Genomic DNA, 20,000 nt, shown 5'->3' with positions numbered 1-20,000 from the left:
GTTTGGGGGGAAAGTTTAGGTTAGTTGATGTCCTCTTTAATTCACGCGGGAAGAACTGGCCGCTGATGTACAAAGGCTCCCAATATTGGAATTGGGTATGATGGGTGCTGGCTACTTTGGCAATTTCCTCTTTATGATCAATGGGACTCGGGGCATAACTTGCGTATATATTGATTGATGAAAATGTAAACACTATTTCAGAGTCTAAGTTCAGTGCTTACTTTTGGGAGGCTGATGGCGACTTATCACACATGCGTTGGTTTCAATAGCATTGAAAAGCTCTCTGTGTTTTTCCAACGACATGTTCATAAGCCTGTTTTTTTCAACTAATTTAAGAGCTTCTGAATATTTATGTACCAATTCCTGCGCATGTGGTTGTACAACACTTATTCTTTTCAACCTTTCCCCGCAGTACCAGCATAACTACTATACAGTCACAAGAAGTCTTTAAAAGGAAGTAAAATCTATTTCAAAATTTAGTGTAATGTCATCTACCTGTATTTTGTCTATTGATTATGTTGGAAACGTTCTTTGTTCAGTATATCTTATAGCATCCTGCTTTTCCAACTAGGTCTGTAGCTTAGTAAATAATAATTATAATTAATATAACTATTGCCTGCAAAATAGAGGAGCAGTGAAATCATCTTATTTTGTGATAAATGCAAACTACGGCCAAAAAATAAAAATCAGATGGTTGTGATATGAATTATTGGTAATTATGATACTTTAATTCCAAGCCACTTAAATGAACCATATATTTTTCCAACTGGTTTTTTTCTGTTCAATATGCTTTTCTGAACATTATTATAGCTGCAAATCAATTGCTTTTACTGTTTATAGCTGCAAATCAATCGCTTTTACTGTTTCCCCACTAAAAAAACCCGGGTTTCACACTGATCCTCCATAATTGTTTTCATTAGGGGGGGATTAGAAAAGTCGTGAACGGGTGGTTTGCCCCAATAATCATAATTAGAAATAGAAAAACAAGATAGTGAGTTGGACAAACATAAGGTTTTTGTGTTTTTCGGTAGAAATCAAAGTATCATAGGTGTCCATTTTCTTTGCACAGGAGGAACTGGATGTGGATATGCAAAGGCTTCTTATCATATATTACCCCACGATAAACAAGAACTTTCCCACAAATCAAATCGATTTGACAAGTAATAGAGTTTACGCCTGTCCCAACGAACTACATTCACCCAGGGGGGGCCAGTAAATGGTTATGACAAGAGTCGCTTACATTTTTAGTTTTGCCCAAAGTTGCGTTTACTGTATTTCTAAATTTCATTTAGATGATAAATCAGTCATGACATATACTGCAGCCAAATGCCACAAATCCAGTCCACAATTCGAAGGTAGTGTTTTGGAAGATAGAACTAGTTATTATTTACTATAGCACAATATTCCCAATAAAGAAAATACGAAGTATTCTTGGTTTATTTATAAGTACTTTGAACCGTTGTTATGCAAATAATTGAGGGAAACCCATTCTTTTCAAAATTTAAAAGTTTTAAAATTCCAGAACTTATAACTGAAAAACATTTTAAAAAGGAAACAAACGTAAGATCACCACCTAACATAAGGTTCCCAAACTTAACCTAACCTATGATTTGTGTCTTTACCTATTTCCCCTGGGGGTTAAAGTCACTACATTACCCTGCCGGCATCCCCTTTACACCAACGTATCCTATGTCCTCATACACCTGACAACACTGAGATTACCAAACAATTCTTCTTTTCAAGGGGTTAGCTACTACGCTGTAATTGTTCAGTGGCCACTTTCCTCTTGGTAAGGGTAGAAGAGACTCTAGCTCTGGTGAGCAGCTCTTCTAGTAGAAGGACACTCCAAAATCAAACCATTGTTCTCTAGTCTTTGGTATTGCCATAGCCTCAATATCATGGTCTTCCGATGTCTTGGGTTAGAGTTCTCTTGCTTAAGGGTATACTCGGGCACTTTCTTCTATCTTATTTCTCTTCCTCTTGCTTTTTATGTACAGTATTATAGTTTATGTATGAAAGATGTATTTTCACATTGTTACTCTTCTTAAAGTATTTTTATTTTAATTGTTCATTACTTCTCTTGTAGTTTATTTATTTCCTTATTTCTTAGGCTCTTTGGGCTATTTTTCCTGTTCGAGACCTTGGGCTTATAGCATCCTGCTTTTCCAACTAGGGTTGTACCTCAGCAAGTAATAATGAGCTTTGTGAGGCCAGGCCCTTTTGGATGTGTTCCTTGGGGTTTTTCCTCTCATAAGAGAGAACCTGCTGTTCAATAAGTTCAACGCAGCCCTATTCATCTCCTTTTGAACACATTCCTCCTTTGGTAGGAGGTCATAAGGTTTTTCACTAACCCCCTGTGGGGCATATGATGAGCATGAGTTCTTTGCTCTTGAGCGAGAGCATGTTGTGCACCCATCCACTGAGTGCCAGCGAGGTGGGTGGTAGAGCTCCTCTGCCCAACGAAGGTCTGCGATCAACCATTCCTCTCCTTTCTTCTCTTGGTGAGCTCACATACCTTCATAACCTAGTCCCGCAGAGAAGGCTCGCCTTGGCACTCTTTGCAAACTTGTAGAGCTTTAGCTTGCTGTTGCCTCAAGTACGTGCTACAGTACCTTGGTATCGCTCGCACCCATGGGTGCTCGCCACATTACCTGTACCTACCAATAAAAATTTACAGGTGCAAGACAATGCTCGCCTTGCCAAGATTCACCAGTGTTCGCCTCGTCAACATTCACCAGGCCGAGGTTCACCAGCCCTTGACAACGTTCGCCTCGTCAACATTCACCAGCCCTTGACAACGTTCGCCAGCGCTCGACAACATTCGCCAGAGCTTGACAACGTTCGCCAGAGCTTGACAACGTTCGCCTCGTCAACATTCACCAGCCCTTGACAACGTTCGCCAGCGCTCGACAACATTCGCCAGAGCTTGACAACGTTCGCCAGAGCTTGACAACGTTCGCTAGCGCTTGTGTATGTTTGCCAGCAATTACTTCGCTAGTGCTTACCAAACAACGAGTGTGCAAGACCTTGCAGGCCAGACAAGTGTTGATGTTCTTTGCGTGTTTGAGCGAATAACCCTTACATGCGAGACTATTCATTTTACTTAGAGAGAAATCACCCAACACTAAGCGTTAGCAAGGTGCGTGGGTGAGTTGCCCTCTGATGATTTGTGCGCAACTACAGGGGCTCCCTAACACCCCCACAGTAAGCAAAGACAGCCTTTACTATCTTTGCACATTACAGTAGGGGGTTGACACGAGCTACTCTGGTTTCGCAACCGCTCTCGCCCATAATCACCAGTGTGGAAGAAACCGGGGATTATAAATGAGTCTCATAAGACGAAACCCTCATGGGTTATTGCCGCAATGTAAATGCCTGCCGACCACTTGCATCCACTGAATACCACCATTGTGTCCCCAGAGCTCGATGAGTCTCGTTAGATTTAATTTGGCCGGGTTTTTACTGCAGATAGGAATGCTCACGATTGTTTGGAAGACAACAAGTCTCAGGAAACATAATCCTTCATGGTTATTATTTCGTACTTCTCCCCATGGGTTAGAGAGCTCATTGGAACTTTCACATGGTATCGGTCTCCGATCTCTGCAATCTCTGCCTCATTTTGTCATGCTCTCAAGGCACAACCCTTCTAGGTGATTCCTTTAAGCCTCAATTCCAGATAGGATAGAATCAGCTCATGCTTACATTTATGAACAATAACAACATGGATTCACTTACAAGTACAGTATGCTTGAAGTGCCTATTACTGATAAAGGTCTGATCGCTTTTCTAGTTGTATGTACTCCTCGTAGGCCCCCTATGTTCTCGAAGATAAACATGTTCACAATGCTATAGCTAGTCAATCACCATTTCCCTTTTGAGTCGAGCACTTTCCTGGAGTCAGGGAAGATACCATTGGATACATCCGCATGCGGACAAACGAGCTACTATTGCTGACTAAGGCTGTTTTATTTTGCTAGTTGCATGCGGTATCCTCGCGTCTCGTACAGAAAAAATTGTAACCTTGTTTCAAAACTTTCCTTTCTCTTTCATGGGGAAAGTTAGGTTTTTAGAACTTTTCTACCCTCTCATAACCAGTCATATGGATGCAACAAACTTTTCAGGTCTCACTCTGAATCTTCGTTCTGCTCCGGGAAACCCATAAGAGGATCCCACCATAAGATTGGAGGAAATTTTCCTTTTAAAGAGGAAATTTTCTGTCTGTGTTTTTCGTTCAGTAGCTGAACTTAGGCACAACTACCTGTCTGATAAACGTGGCTGAAGATATATCTCATTCTAGTCTTGTGGAAGCAGATGCTTACAATCAATCATTGGTGACTGATCGTTTGCTTGATAGCGATCCCCCAAGGAGTTTTTCTATGATACTTTCCACTTGAGAATGCTGGCCACTCCTGTATTTACCAATCCATTAGGGGATACACATGGCCTACTCTCATGGTAGCAAAGGCAGTAGAGGACAGGATTCACCTCCTCTTTACGGAGACATTTGCTTGCAACCGATTGAATGTCTTCATAGCAATCGATTTGAAGATATCCTTATTAAGCAACCTCTCAATGCCCTTAGACACTCAGATGAGAGTTTATCCTTTCTCTGGAGAATCTATTGATCCTTGCATCTCTCAATTGAGCCTCCCAATCCTTCAAGACTGGTCAACAGACATTTTCCCTGGGCAATACTGGCTGCCCAACTGGGTAATCGGTTGACCAAATGACCCAGAGTCTGTCCCAGTCTACGATAAGTTGAAAGGGAGAACTACTTTTCACCAGAAATGTTGGCTGTTACAACCTCTCTTCCGCAACCTTACTCGCCTGTTTTATGAGCGAATGTCTCCTCCTATAAGGCTACTCACCAAGGTCCTGCACGGGGATGACAAATAAGAATGCTTTGGCCATGCCGCTTTGACACATGGAAACACAGCCCCAAGTCTCACAAGAAAGTATTGTGCAATGTTGCATATCCATTCACTAAGCTCTAGCAAAGTGGATGGACGAGCTCCTCCACCTGACAGAGGTCTATGCATGATCTAAGTCACTCTCCAACCTCATAGCAAGCTTGCATGAGAATAATCGACCACGCTTCATGCTACGGCATTGCATTTACCTCAGGTATGCACTACCATGTTAGCTGTTCTGACCTCAGTTAGCCATCTGAGTCATGACTCTGGTGAGAGTCACAGACAAAATGTCAAGTCTGGCAACTTCATGTCCAAAAAATTTTGAAAATACTGTACTGTACTGTTAACTAGTACAGAATAACCAGGCACTTTTTTTAGAGGGGGGACCATCCATGCATTTCCCCTCATTGCTGTTTGATGAGGAAATTCATCCTAGAAGGGCATCAATAGATTTTTTAATGATCCTTAGCAGTAGCAGTAAGCACAAGAGCACATTGGCCCTCTATTCTTGCTTGCAGAGATATCGAGAAAACAGTTCTCTCCTTTCCTTAGCGACCCATCAAATTTACCACAATCGCTCATGCCCCATCATCTCCCCTGGAGGGTTTTCAACATCTCTCTCAGTGAGGCTTTTTGCAAGTAATTACGAAAAGGATGGCTGGATACCCTGTAGGTCGTTGTTCGCTTTCCATCAGGCGAAGGGTTATCCTTGAAGATGGAGGTTGTTGCACAGGCTTCTCATGGCACGATATCTCTCTTGTCAGGACAGCAAAGATTGCTACCATTGGGAGGAAAAGACCCTGCTCAGTCTCAACCATAACAGAACACCATTGGGCTTTGTGTCTGGGTTACCATCTTGAACAGAATCACTGAAAGCAACTGAAGTGTCCCTCGTCATTCAGTGTCAAACTTACTGGTCCCAAATCAGAAGATATACTGCCTCCTCGAAGCCTATTTCTTGGACCACTCTCCCATAAAGGAGTGCTTTATACCTTTAGTCACTCCTCAAATCAGAACCTGACTCTTAACAAGGTTTTTTCCATCTCGCCTTGACCTCCACGATAATTGCCAGTGAAGGACATGGTCTCTTCTAAACACACTCGAGCCAGTGGGTGGAGGTCTAGTAACACTCAACCTTTACCCCAAATCTGGTACGAAGACTTAGACTCCAGCTGTAGCAGACCCAAGAATTGGGCCCTTCTTTATTGAGAGTCTTCATTCTTTAACTGACAACCCAGATCAATTTTTATTTTGCCCTATAAGGGCGTGAAGGAAATTTCTCAAACCGACCTTTAAGCCTGTCCGCTGTTCAATAGATTCTTTGTTAACATAGGGATGGTCAAGAGGAAAATAAACTCAATCTCATCCTGAATCAGGTGGATAATAGAACGAGCCCTACATGCGATTCGACTTCTCTCAACTGTATAAAGAACTTTTCAATATTAAACTTACCCGATAATCATGTAGCTGTCAACTCCGTTGCCCGACAGAATTCTACGGGAGGGATACGCCAGCTATCACTATACTAGAAGGGGGTGTACTCACCAGCGCCACCTGTGGCCAGGTACTGCAGTACTTCTTGTTGACACCACCTCAATTTTTCCTCTGTCGTGCTTCCGGCAAGACGTTCTGGGATACGCTTATAATTTTGGAGTATTGATCACGGCTTTTGGTGAAGTATTTCTCTAAGATTTCGGCTTTCGCTATACTGGAAACTTCTCTATTAGCTTAGATAGCTTTTATTTAGTTTTGATTAATGGTTAACGATCTTTTTGCTTGATTTGGAATCCCCCTTGACTAACTCTTTGATTCAAGATGTCTGACCTTTCACAAGCCCCACCCCATAGACGATGTAGGTCTTGTAATAGGCGTATTCCGAAGGCCTCGGTTGATCCTCACACCGCTTGTTCTGACTGTAGGGAAAGACCCTGTCAGTTGGAAGATCGATGTGAGGAATGCGCCGGACTTTCGGAACTTGAATTTGTTCGATTCCTTAAATATTCAACCAAGTTAGAGAGAGAGAGAGTTAGGAGGAGTTCTTCTCGCTCTTCGCTTTTTTCCTCACCTCATGATCCTCAACCTTTTCCTCCCCCTGTAGTGGCTACCCCCGAACCTACTATTTGTGCTCAACCTGATATGTCCGATGTTTTGCGTGCCATTCAGGCTTTAGGTGACAAAGTGGAATCGGTGGTTAGTGACCATAAGTCTCTTATGGCAGAAGTCAAAGAACTTAAGGTCAAAAGTGCAGTGGGAGGTGATAGTGCCAGTGCTGTGCCAAGTGCTAGTGTCAGTGCGGTGCCAAGTGCTAGTGTCAGTGTCAGTGTTGTGCGTGAGGGTACTTCTGTGCGTGCCAGTCGTCCTCCCAGTCCGGGACCTCTTGCAAGCTCCCAAGCCCAGGGGAGAAGCAATGTCGAAGGGCAAAAGGGTTCGGCAGGCCTTGATCGGCGCACAGAAGTATCCTCGGTGGTTGCGGGCGTGTCTTACAGAGACCGTCACTCCCACCCGCAGACGATTGAGCCCGTCTTTTACTCGTCTGCAGAAGAAATGTCAGGGAGAAAACGCTGGACTCAGGTCTCAAGACCTCTCAAACGCAAAGTCCAGACCTCAAGAGTTCTACAACCTGGTTGCAGTCATTGGATTAGCTCTGACTCTCCGCAGTCATCAGGTGACTGCACACCTCCTAAGAGAGGTAAGGTGATGCCGCAACAGACCTCATCTTCTGTTAAGGCTTTGCCTCAGCAGACCTTAGCGTCTGTCGACCCCAAGATGACTTTGCTACAGTCCATGCAGTCACAGCTTGCGGTCTTAATGCGTGAGTGTCAGGCTGAGAAGGTTACACCTCCTCCTGCGATCGCTCCGCCTCACCGCAGTCCAGTCTGCCAGGCGTACGAAGTTGAGGTTCCTCAGGATACCTTACCGCGTACTGAGTTGCCAGTTACCAGCGGTGTGCAGCAACCTCCGCCTTCCTTAAGGCAACCTCAGCAATGGGAGCAGGAGTCTTATGCCTTACTTCCTCCGCTTCCGCTTGCGGTTCCACCAGCGAGGCAACAATCTCTTGAGGTACGACAACCTCTTCCATCCATGAGGCAGCCACCTCAGCACTCGCTGCAGCGACCTCAACCCTCCTCAAGGCGAGAGCCTCAACTCCTTAGGCTAGCACCTCAGGAACCTCAACTCGCGAGACAGGAACTGCGTTCTGCGCAGCCGCTACCTCAACTCTCGCAGCTCACACCTCAGGAACCTCAACTCGTTCCTCAGGAACCTGCTACTGCGCATCCGCAACCCTTACAGCAAGCGCAACTCTTGAGACAAGAAACTCATGCTAGGAGTCAGCCACCTCAACCCATGCGCCTTCCTTCCTCTACTCTTCTTGACCAGTCTTTGCAGCCTGAACCTCAGGTTTTAACTCAGCAACAGAGACTTGAGGATGAAACCACAAGCGTTTATGCACCCGCTTGTTCCGATTCTGCTGTTCAGCATACCACTGTTACATTACCTCTCACTTCGCTACACTCTGGTGATGAGGTTTCTGAGGAGGAAGCTGCGCACCTGGATCCCTCATCAGACGTGGAAGAACCCAAGTCTTCTCCTCTACCCATTGACTTTCGTAAGGTCCTGGCTCTTTTCAGAGAGGTATACCCGGACCATTTTGTTTCTGCTACCCCCCGCTCTCCTCCATCTGAGTTTTCGCTGGGCATGCAACCTGTTAAGTCAACTTATACTAAGCTCGTCTTTGCTAGGTCCTCTAAGAGAGCTTTAAGAATATTAGGGGAGTGGTTGCAGTCTAAACAGCAACTAGGGAAGACTTCCTTTATGTTCCCACCTACTAAGCTCACTTCTAAGGCGGGCGTATGGTATGCCACAGGAGAGGAACCAGGCTTGGGAGTCCCTGCCTCTGCCCAGGCTGACTTCTCAAGTTTGGTCGACTCTCCTCGTAGATCAGCAATGAGGCGCTCTAAGGTTTGCTGGACCTTTTCCGATTTAGACCACTTCTTAAAGGGTGTATTTCGTGCCTTTGAGATGTTCAATTTTCTAGACTGGTGCCTGGGGGCCTTGAGCAAGAAGACCTCCCCTGCGGACAAGGACTCAGCCATGCTTTTAATGTCCTGCATGGATAAAGCAATTAGGGATGGGTCTGGCGAGCTTGCTTCAATGTTTGTGTCAGGAGTTCTTAAGAAAAGGGAGCAACTTTGCACCTTTCTTTCTTCCAGCATCACGCCTTGTCAAAGGTCTCAACTCCTTTTTGCTCCGCTTTCTAAGTTCTTGTTTCCCGAAGAGCTTATCAAGGATTTGTCTGCGGCCCTGATTCAGAAGGACACTCATGATCTTGTGGCCTCTTCAGCTCGTAAGACTAAGGTTGCTCCCTCAGTTCCCAGGACTTACCGCACCCCAGTGGCTGATACTCCTGCTACAAGGTTTATTCCGCCCTTTCGTGGCAGAGCCCCCAGCCGAGGAAGCTCCCGTCCAGACTCTTCCAGGAGCAAGTCTAGGAAAGGTCCCAAGACTTCAAAAGGCAAACACTGACTCTCCTCCTCTCCAGACAGCAGTAGGAGCCAGACTCAAAACCTTCTGGCAAGCTTGGGAAAGGAGAGGTGCAGACGCCCAGTCTGTCAGGTGGCTAAGGGAGGGTTACAGGATACCATTCTGCCGCAAACCCCCTCTGACCACTTCTCCCATCAACCTCTCTCCCAACTACAAGGAAAAGGACAAGAGGCTAGCGTTGCACCAGGAGGTGTCGCTCCTGTTACAGAAGAAGGCAGTGGTTATAGTCCGGGACCATCAATCCCCGGGCTTCTACAACCGTCTCTTTCTGGTGGCCAAGAAGACAGGAGGTTGGAGACCGGTGCTGGACGTCAGCGCGCTCAATGCTTATGTCACCAAGCAGACGTTCACTATGGAGACGACGAAGTCGGTCCTAGCAGCGGTCAGGCAGGAGGACTGGATGGTCTCGTTGGATCTGAAAGACGCTTACTTTCACGTTCCTATTCATCCAGACTCCCAACCTTTCCTGAGATTCGTTTTTGGAAAGGTTGTGTTCCAATTCCAAGCCCTGTGTTTTGGCCTAAGCACAGCTCCTATGGTGTTTACGCATCTGATGAGGAATATTGCAAAATTCCTCCACTTATCGGACATCAGAGCCTCCCTTTATTTAGACGACTGGCTGTTGAGAGCCTCCACGAGTCGTCGCTGTCTGGAGAGTCTCAACTGGACTTTGGACTTGATCAAGGAACTGGGTCTGTTAGTCAACTTAGAAAAGTCCCAGCTCATTCCCTCCCAATCCATAGTTTACCTGGGAATGGAGATTCGGAGTCAGGATTTTTGGGCTTTTCCATCGGCCCCAAGGATAAGCCAAGCCCTAGATTGCATCCTGAGCATGCTGAAGAGGAACAGTTGCTCGGTGAGACAGTGGATGAGTCTCACAGGGACCCTGTCATCGTTAGCCCTGTTCGTCGAGTTAGGGAGACTCCACCTCCGCCCTCTCCAATTCCATCTAGCAGCTCATTGGGACAAGGATTTGACGCTCGAAGCAGTCTCTATCCCTGTCACCAAAGAGATGAAGACCACTCTCTTGTGGTGGAAGACCAACCTCCTTCTCAAGGAGGGCCTATCGTTAGCGATTCAGACCCCCAATCTTCATCTCTTCTCGGATGCATCAGACTCGGGCTGGGGCGCGACCTTGAACGGACAGGAATGCTCGGGAACGTGGAACAAGGAACAGGAAACGCTCCACATCAACTGCAAGGAGCTACTGGCAGTTCATATGGCCCTAATGAACTTCAAGTCCCTCCTGCTAGGCAAGGTGGTGGAGGTGAACTCCGACAACACCACAGCCTTGGCTTACATCTCCAAGCAGGGAGGGACCCATTCGAGGAACCTGTACGAGATAGCAAGGGACCTCCTCATTTGGTCAAGAAGTCTAAACCTCACTCTAGTAACGAGGTTCATTCAGGGCAACATGAACGTCTCAGCAGATCGCCTAAGCAGAAAAGATCAAGTCATCCCCACGGAATGGACCCTTCACAAGAGCGTGTGCAACAGACTTTGGACCTTGTGGGGTCAGCCTACGATAGATCTGTTTGCCACCTCCATGACCAAGAGGCTTCCTTTGTACTGTTCCCCAGTTCCAGACCCAGCAGCAGTTCATGTGGATGCTTTTCTGCTGAATTGGTCCCATCTTGACCTTTACGCATTCCCACCGTTCAAGATCATCAACAGAGTCATTCAGAAGTTCGTCTCGCACGAAGGGACACGGCTGACGCTGGTTGCTCCCCTTTGGCCTGCAAGAGAATGGTTCACAGAGGTACTACAATGGCTGGTCGACGTCCCCAGGACTCTCCCTCTAAGAGTGGACCTTCTACGTCAACCTCACGTAGACAAGGTGCACCCAAACCTCCACGCTCTTCGGCTGACTGCCTTCAGACTGTCGAAAGATTCGCTAGAGCTAGAGGCTTTTCGAAGGAGGCAGCCAGTGCGATTGCCAGAGCAAGGAGGGTATCCACTCGTAGAGTCTACCAATCCAAGTGGGAAGTCTTCCGAAGCTGGTGTAGAGCCAATGCAGTTTCCTCTACCAATACCTCTGTAACCCAAATAGCTGACTTCCTATTACATCTAAGGAATGAGAGATCCCTTTCGGCTCCTACGATTAAAGGGTACAGAAGTATGTTGGCTTCAGTTCTCCGCCACAGAGGTTTGGACCTTTCTTCCAACAAGGACCTTCAAGACATCCTTAAGTCTTTTGAGACTTCTAAAGAACGTCGTTTACCCACTCCAGGCTGGAATCTAGACGTAGTCTTAAGGTTCCTTATGTCGCCTAGGTTCGAACCTCTCCAGTCAGCTTCCTTCAAGGACCTTACCCTCAAGACTCTTTTCCTCGTCTGCCTTGCAACAGCTAAAAGAGTCAGTGAGGTTCATGCCTTCAGCAAGAACATTGGATTCACATCCGAATCTGCAACATGTTCTTTACAGCTCGGATTTTTAGCTAAGAATGAACTTCCTTCACGTCCTTGGCCTAGATCGTTTGAAATTCCTAGCCTTTCCAACATGGTAGGTAACGAGCTAGAAAGAGTTCTTTGCCCTGTCAGAGCTCTGAAATATTATCTTAATAGGTCAAAACCTATACGAGGACAGTCAGAAGCCTTATGGTGTGCAATCAAGAAACCTTCGATGCCCATGTCCAAAAACGGAGTTTCGTATTATATAAGGCTTCTGATTAGAGAAGCCCATTCTCACATGAAGGATGAAGACCTTGCTTTGCTGAAGGTAAGGACCCACGAAGTGAGAGCCGTAGCCACTTCGATGGCCTTTAATAAGAACCGTTCTCTGCAGAGCATTATGGATGCAACTTATTGGAGGAGCAAGTCAGTGTTTGCATCATTTTATCTTAAAGATGTCCAGTCTCTTTACGAGAACTGCTACACCCTGGGACCATTCGTAGCAGCGAGTGCAGTAGTAGGTGAGGGCTCAGCCACTACATTCCCTTAATCCCATAACCTTTTTTAACCTTTCTCTTGAATGCTTTTATTGTTGTTTTTTGGGTTGTTACGGTAGGCTAAGAAGCCTTCCGCATCCTTTTTTGATTTGGCGGGTGGTCAATTCATTCTTGAGAAGCGCCTGGGTTAGAGGTTGTGTAGAGGTCCTTTAGTATGGGTTGCAGCCCTGTATACTTTAGCACCTTAGAGTTGATTCAGCCTCCTAAGAGGAACGCTGCGCTCAGTAAGGAAGACGAACTTAATAAAGGCAGAGTAACGGTTCAAGTCGACTTCCTTACCAGGTACTTATTATTTCATTGTTATTCTGAAATAACTGATTATATGAAATACGGGATACTTAGCTATCCTTTAGTCATGTACACTGGTTTTCACCCACCCCCCTGGGTGTGAATCAGCTACATGATTATCGGGTAAGTTTAATATTGAAAAATGTTATTTTCATTAGTAAAATAAATTTTTGAATGTACTTACCCGATAATCATGATTTAATTGACCCACCCTTCCTCCCCATAGAGAACCAGTGGACCGAGGAAAAATTGAGGTGGTGTCAACAAGAAGTACTGCAGTACCTGGCCACAGGTGGCGCTGGTGAGTACACCCCCTTCTATTATAGTGATAGCTGGCGTATCCCTCCCGTAGAATTCTGTCGGGCAACGGAGTTGACAGCTACATGATTATCGGGTAAGTACATTCAAAAATTTATTTTACTAATGAAAATAACATTTTTCTGTGACGCAGGTATTAGAAGTGGGTGTCTGGAACCATCAAACAATGTTCACAGCCCACTACCTGCAAGACATAACCCTCAGGAGCCTTGACACATTCTCCATAGGTCCTGTGATGGCTGCACAAAAGGTGGTCAGTAACACCTCAGCTCTCTTGTAGGACAAGTAGCAGTCGAGTGAGGGCAGATGTTACCCAGTTGTAAGGGTAGAATGAATGGGTGAGTGACTGTCCTCTTTGTCTTCATTCTCCCCTTCTTTGGGGATTTAGCATCCAAAGAACTCTGCAATTAGACCTCCTCTGACTGCGGGTGGTATCATTGTCCATTGCGGAACCTGATACATGTAATATGTATTTGCTATGTCCCTGATCTCCCAGTGCTGTAGGATTTGGGCAACATCTAGATAAGTGAGGAGCTTTTCTCCAAGTGAGATCTTATCTGGTAGATTCACAATGCTTAGTTCTCTCACTGCACCAATTTCTCAGGCCATTATCTCTCAATGAGAAGTAGCGAGGTGATAGAGTGAACTCTTACACATCTCGTTAACACAAGGGACGTGCCCTGGTTCAGTTACCAGCCATTTGGTTCTGGAGTTCCACCCACCTAAATGTGAGTCTCCATAATAAAGAGCTGAAAGGTTTGTATTTGGTGCCAGAACAAATGACAAATTTGGAAATAATTTGTATTTTTCATAACTATACAAACCTAAAGCTCTTTACACATACTGTACTGGCCTGCCATCCCCTACCCCCTGAAGTCCTTCCTACAATTGCAAAGTGGCGTCTTGACTAATCTTGGTCCTACCCCCCACCAACTAGCGGTGGGTAGTTAGTCCTATCCCCCGCTAACTAGTAGTGGGTACAGTAGTTAAACCTTGCTAATAGTCTTATAGCTTGTTTCAGCTGTTGCCAAAGTATATCTCCATAGTAAAGGGCTTCAGGTTTGTTTGGTTAGGAAAAATACAAATTATTTCCAAATTTGTCATATCTTCAGCTTTTATCCAAAGTCTTATTTTCAATCCTAGTTTGCTTCCCAACTGGCTTCACTCCTGACACTTGATTTGTTCCAACGCTAATGCAAACCCTGGCTGTTTATAGGGATTATCTTTTGGTGAAGCTGGAAGACTAACTGTAAAGACTTCTAAGCGTGGTGGAATTACCTTACCGCTAGTTAGCGGAGTTAAGCAGGGTAGCCGGCCACTCCGCTCACGCACACACAACTGATGTTTCGTCCCTTTTTTCTTTCGGCTCAAAGGGGGGTAGACGTTCGTTTCTCTCTCCTCCCAACTGTTTTACTGGCTTTTGACTCTTTTATGATTTATCTTTTTACTCTTGTTTATATGTACTGTATATTTAAACATTCTATATATACAGTAGTGTATAACATTCTCTTTTTCATTACAGTGTGAATGTTTCTGTTTTTATAGGGTCAGCGTAGTGTGGCGTTCTCGAGGGCGGAGAAACTTTCTCTTACCAAGGTGGTAAGAGAAAGGTGGGTGGAGTGAAGCTTGTGAGCATAATCCTTTAAGGTTACTGGCTTCTCTTCTCTCAAAAAGTTTGAGAGTTAGTCGGATCTCAGACATGGTTCTTGGGGCCAATTCCTTGGATTGGCTCCTCTGCCCTTCTTACCTGCTTCTGGAGACATAACCCTATGAAGTTACAGTATTTTCTCTTTCTTTCCTTAGGTTCTAAGGGATTAAATCCAGCGCTGGCTTACGCTACGGGTATAGTAACTTAGTTGCTAGGATTCTTCCACCCAGCAAAGTTATGGATAGGTAACCTCCATAGAACACCAGAGATTATCAACATCTCTTGCTCTCTGTCTCTGTTGGCTTATGCCCCCTCGGATCTTTGTACGAGCATCTTCAACCTCATTGCTTCTCCGGAGTGGCATATACGACCAACCCTTAGCTTGACTCGGTCTTGTTTATTAACCCTCAGACAATGATGCTCTTCTGCAGCCAGAGATCTCTTGTCGGCCGGTGTTCTTTTCTAGAGATAACTCCCTTTCTTGTCTTCGAGTGAGCTTTTTCCAGTTGTGGATAATCCCCTCTTACGAGCTTGGAGTACTCATTCTCTTTTCGCCAAGGACAGAGAATCCGCAGCCCAGCCACAAGAGCATACACTTCTATCTCCACCTGTCGAGGTGTGAGGGCGGTTCTCTCTTCAATCTTCACGATCCGAACATTTAGTTGGACAGGACGACGTTGTTCATCAAGATATCTCTTGAGTTTCTAGAGTCAGTTCTTCCTATAGAAGTCTCCAGTTTTGTCCTCTCTGCTGAAACTAGTTTGATTATCAAATTTGGTTCAGCAAGGAGAGACTTACAGTCAAATAAGCAGTTAGCCTAGAACTTCATGTGCACAATCAACCACTAGGACTCACTCCTAGTATTCCTGTACATCTGTCATCAAGGAAGATTTCTTCATTTATACATGCTTTCCATGTCAAGGTACGGTGCTTCGGTTTCGATAGCACCTCAGATTTTCACAAGGGTTTTACCCTAGTGTCAACCTGGTCTAACAGAATCTACCTCTTTCTGCAAGGACTTTGGGCCAACTGGGTGATCATGACAGTATCGGTGGCTTGCTGAGACAAATCCTCAATTTTTCTGGAGAACAGCAGGGTTCAAGGCAGAGGATGGCTATAGGACTTCCTCAGGATTCACTTTCTACCACCTGTGGTTACGTCTCATATGTCACCGTTTCCCTCTGGTTCATCAAGCCCTCATCAGCCTCCGTCGATTCCAACCTCTTCAGCGGAAGCCAGATTCCAGGTGCTTAAGCACAAGGTATCTTCCTTTTCTCTGGTTCCTTATGAGACCCGGGCAGGAGACAGACCTGAGAAGAAGGTTGACAGATGAGAATCTCATCCGAGGAGTGGACCTCCTCGTTTTCCTTCCCCTTTGATGCATCCCTTCACATGCATCAAAGAAAGACTTCCTTCACTGGTGGGTCTCCCTGTCGGTAGATTCCTCTGGGGGAATAGGACTCGTTCATTCCCCACCATCACTCTTCCAAGCAGTCCACATCATCAGCAGTCTTGTCTCGCTAGAAGACTCATCTCTCCATCAAGTCTCATCTTGCCCAGAAGACTTGTCACACCCGGCTGACGTGTCTGCAACTCCCGACGGAGATCCCAAGAGAACTTCCTCTACGATATGATCTACGTTTACAACCACATGTGAACATCTTTCGCAAAGCCGTAGCTTCACTGCGACTTCACACCTGGAGACTATACATCTCCTGCTCTCTCAGAGAGTCCCCTTTCTGCAACAAGTTGCGAAGAGAAAGCCAGGATACCCGCAAAAATTTTTGACTTTAGTCTATCAAGCCAAGTGAACTGTTTTTTATAGTTAGAGTTGGGGAAGGGTCATCTCTCCCCTCGAGGCCACTATTTCAGTAATAGCGGAGTTCCTCGTTTACCTTTGAGAGGAAAGCTATTCTTGTTCTTAGTGATGAAGGGCCTCCACTCTTTCTTGAGCCTCGCCTTCAGATCGAAAGGAATTAACGTTTCCTCTACGTCGGTATCGCCTTTCAACATATGGAGTTTTCAACATACCTGCCCTCATTAGGAAGGGTCACCTCCTCCACGGGGCATGATTCACTTCCTTCGGTCCCCAAGCGTTCCCCTAAGACTCATGCTGGCTTCGGACAAGAGACTCGGCATACCACAGGGGCCCCGTACAATGTCTCTCATGGCGATGGGCCAGGTAATAATCTATTTCGTTCCTGTCAGCTCGGGAGTCCTTCATATCATGGCTTATGATCCAGATCTACGGCTACTATGATAGGGAAGAACTCAAGGTACCACATCAAGGCAACTTTTAGAGCTCGCCCCCCGAGTGTCAGCAGTCTTCGTCACCCTGGGGAAAGTCAAGAGAAGGATCACCAAGAACACGTTCTTGGCTTCGATTCACAGGGCCAAGGACCAAGTATTGAATCCGGATCCTTCTTCACATAGAGGAAACATAGAGCTCATAACGTTAGGAGCTAGAGTACACCCCCAGTGTTTATGCAACTATGATGCAGTCCTTGTTAGCGAGTGGGTGAAGCATTAAATGACCTTTATCGCCCAATTCCTGCTGGCGTGACCCACAGGAACATGGAGACGCTCTCCATTGTCCTTGTGGTGGCTACACAATAAATGGTTTATCATAACACCTCAAGCTCCTTGATGAACAAGTAGCAGATGGGGTAGGGCAAAATCTAACCATGGTTAAGTCTGAGATGGATGATAAAGAATGACTTGATCTTTCTTTCATCTTCCCCCTGCAGGGTAACAGCACCTACAGTACTCTGCAAAGCTGGCCTCCACTGCCTGCAGGTAGAACCATTTCCCTGGCTTAACCTGATATAGAGAGATATACTTGTTAGTTCCCATAACCCCCTCGCGAAGTGGGATTGGGTAACGTCTATGGTTAATTCTAAGAAACCTACGTTTCTAAGTTTTCTTTACTTGGACTAGGCACACTGCTAGTATCACACATTCACACAGATTGCTCAGGCTGCTAGCTATTCTTTGCGAAAATTGTTTAGCAAGGTGTCAGGGGCTCTCCCTGTTACGTACAGAGCACGTACGGGAAAATCCCGGGTCAAAGACCAGCCAGTTAGTCTGGACTTCCACCCTCCTAAGGAGTGAGTCAATCCCTATAAATATTGAGGGTTTGTATTAGTGTTGGAACAAATGACAAATTTGGCAGTAATTTGTATTTTTCCAAACGATACAAACCTGCAGCTATTTAAACAAATAGCCCTGCCATCACCTGTCCCCAAGAAGTCCTATGTGTGTGAGCGGACTACCCCGCCTACCCCCGCTAACAAGCAGTAGGGTAGTTGCACCTCGCTTAAAAGTCTTCATGCTTAGTCTTCCAGCTTTGCTGAAAGATGATCCCTATAAATAGCTACAGGTTTATGTTGTTATGAAAAATACAAATTACTTCTAAATTTATCATATTAAGAAAGGTTTTTAAGATTATCAGTGATCAGTCTATTCTGAAGCGGTGTTTTAATTACAGTATTTCATTCTACCTTGTTTCGATTATTGAGCTCTTGTCTGGTCTTCATTTGCTGAATCTCTTCTTAATTTGTTGGACAAGAACTTCCAGTCTATTAAATTTCTTATTTTATTCCTGAACTAGATATTAATCTCTGGTAACGTCATTTAGAGTTAGTTCTTTATGAATGTTGCATAAGATTTTTCATAACTGAACATTCTTTGCATTAAGATTTTCTCAGATAGTAGCATGTATGGAGTTAATAAAATGGCTTATCATTTGATTACAAATTATTTTAATGCTTTTTGCAAGGCTTGTGATTAATTTCTTTATTATTATTATTACTGTATTATTATTATTATCATCATTATTATTATTATTATTGTTGTTGTTGTTGTAACTTAGCTAGTAATAATGATTAGAAATGCTTCCCTCCATACTTACTCTTAAAATTCTATTGTCAATTATTCTGCTTACATTTCTGCCCCTAATCACCTATTTGACTCCCATTTCTCCTCCCGTTGTTTACTCTCCGCCCTCTGAATTGCCTTCATGTGTATGTATGTCTGTATGTACGGGTAGTATCTATCAGGCTTCCATCTGGTGACGACTTCTTACAGAGGTTCTGCTCTGTCGACCAGCCTTTCCAATTTACCAACAAATTTACTAGAATATCTGTATAAGAAACTCCTTTAATCAACCATTTTTACCTTTTGTTATACAGTCAATAGGAATCATTATCCTTGTAGATTGAAAGCTAGGGATATTTTATCCATTATGCAAAAATTTCTGTGTAGAAATTTATTTTGTCGGATTACGGGCCTTTATTAAAGCGGCTCTTTTTTTTCAATTAAGGTGCACTGAAAATAAGAATCTCTCTCCCTGATTACTCTCTGAGATTACCCTTCTCACGGTCAGCTTCCTTGATAGAAAGGATAAAATGAGCACAGGATATGAAATATACGATGTGAATTAATTGTATTGTTTTTATGTGTAATTAAGCCCAAAGACAGAAAACAAACTGTGTTGCGTAGTAATTAGATTGCTAAAACAATTTATCTGCAGGTTTTTGTTAATCAGTGTACTGTATTTACTTTGAGAAAAAAATTTATATATTATTATTATTATTATTATTATTATTATTATTATTACTAGCCAAGCTACAGTACAACCCTAGTTGGAAAAACAAGATGCTATATGCCCAAGGGCTCCAACAGGAAAAAATAGATTTGTTAAAGTATGTGGGCGGTAAAGAATGTCTTCTGGCCAATTTGTCATATTTTCTGACTAATGTTTCATATTACTAATTAAATGTTTTAGACTGATTTAAATATTGTTATTTTCAGACATTTTGTGTCAGTTTTCCTGAAAGGATAATTCCTAGTAGATCATAGTAAAGTAGCAGAGTGAAGCCTAGCAGTAAAACTTCTTATTCATAATGTAGAAACACCACTGGCTGCAATAATAAAGAAATGACATTTTATTGCACTTCAGTGATTGTTTACTGTTTCTATTACACATTAATATTATTTTTGCAAAAAAAAAAAAAACTTTATTCTGATGCAATGATAAAGAAATGACATTTTATTGCACTTCAGTAATTATTTGCTGTTTCTATTACACATCATTAATATTAGTGTTGCGAAAAAAAACTTTATTATGATGCTATGATAAAGAAATGACATGTTATTGCACTTCAGTGATTATTTGCTGTTTCTATTACACATTATTAATATTATTGTTGCAAAAAAACTTTATTATGATGCAATAATAAAGAAATTACATTTTATTGCACTTCAGTGACTGTTTATTGTTTCTATTACACATTATTAATATCATTGTTGCAAAAAAAACTTTATTATTATTTAAAACTTAACC

The 20,000-nt window shown here is 44.0% G+C and overlaps 1 protein-coding gene across 2 annotated transcripts in view; it reads left to right on the top strand.

Moving 5' to 3' along the window:
* Positions 1-20,000, top strand: part of LOC137655827 (protein Star-like) — a 39,043-nt gene that overhangs the window by 991 nt on the left and 18,052 nt on the right. The window lies entirely within an intron of this gene.

This window comes from Palaemon carinicauda, chromosome 16, assembly GCF_036898095.1.
Source record: "Palaemon carinicauda isolate YSFRI2023 chromosome 16, ASM3689809v2, whole genome shotgun sequence".
NCBI lineage: Eukaryota > Metazoa > Arthropoda > Malacostraca > Decapoda > Palaemonidae > Palaemon > Palaemon carinicauda.
The sequence above is the reverse complement of the archived record's forward strand: the minus strand, read 5'-3'. Positions and strand labels throughout refer to the sequence as shown.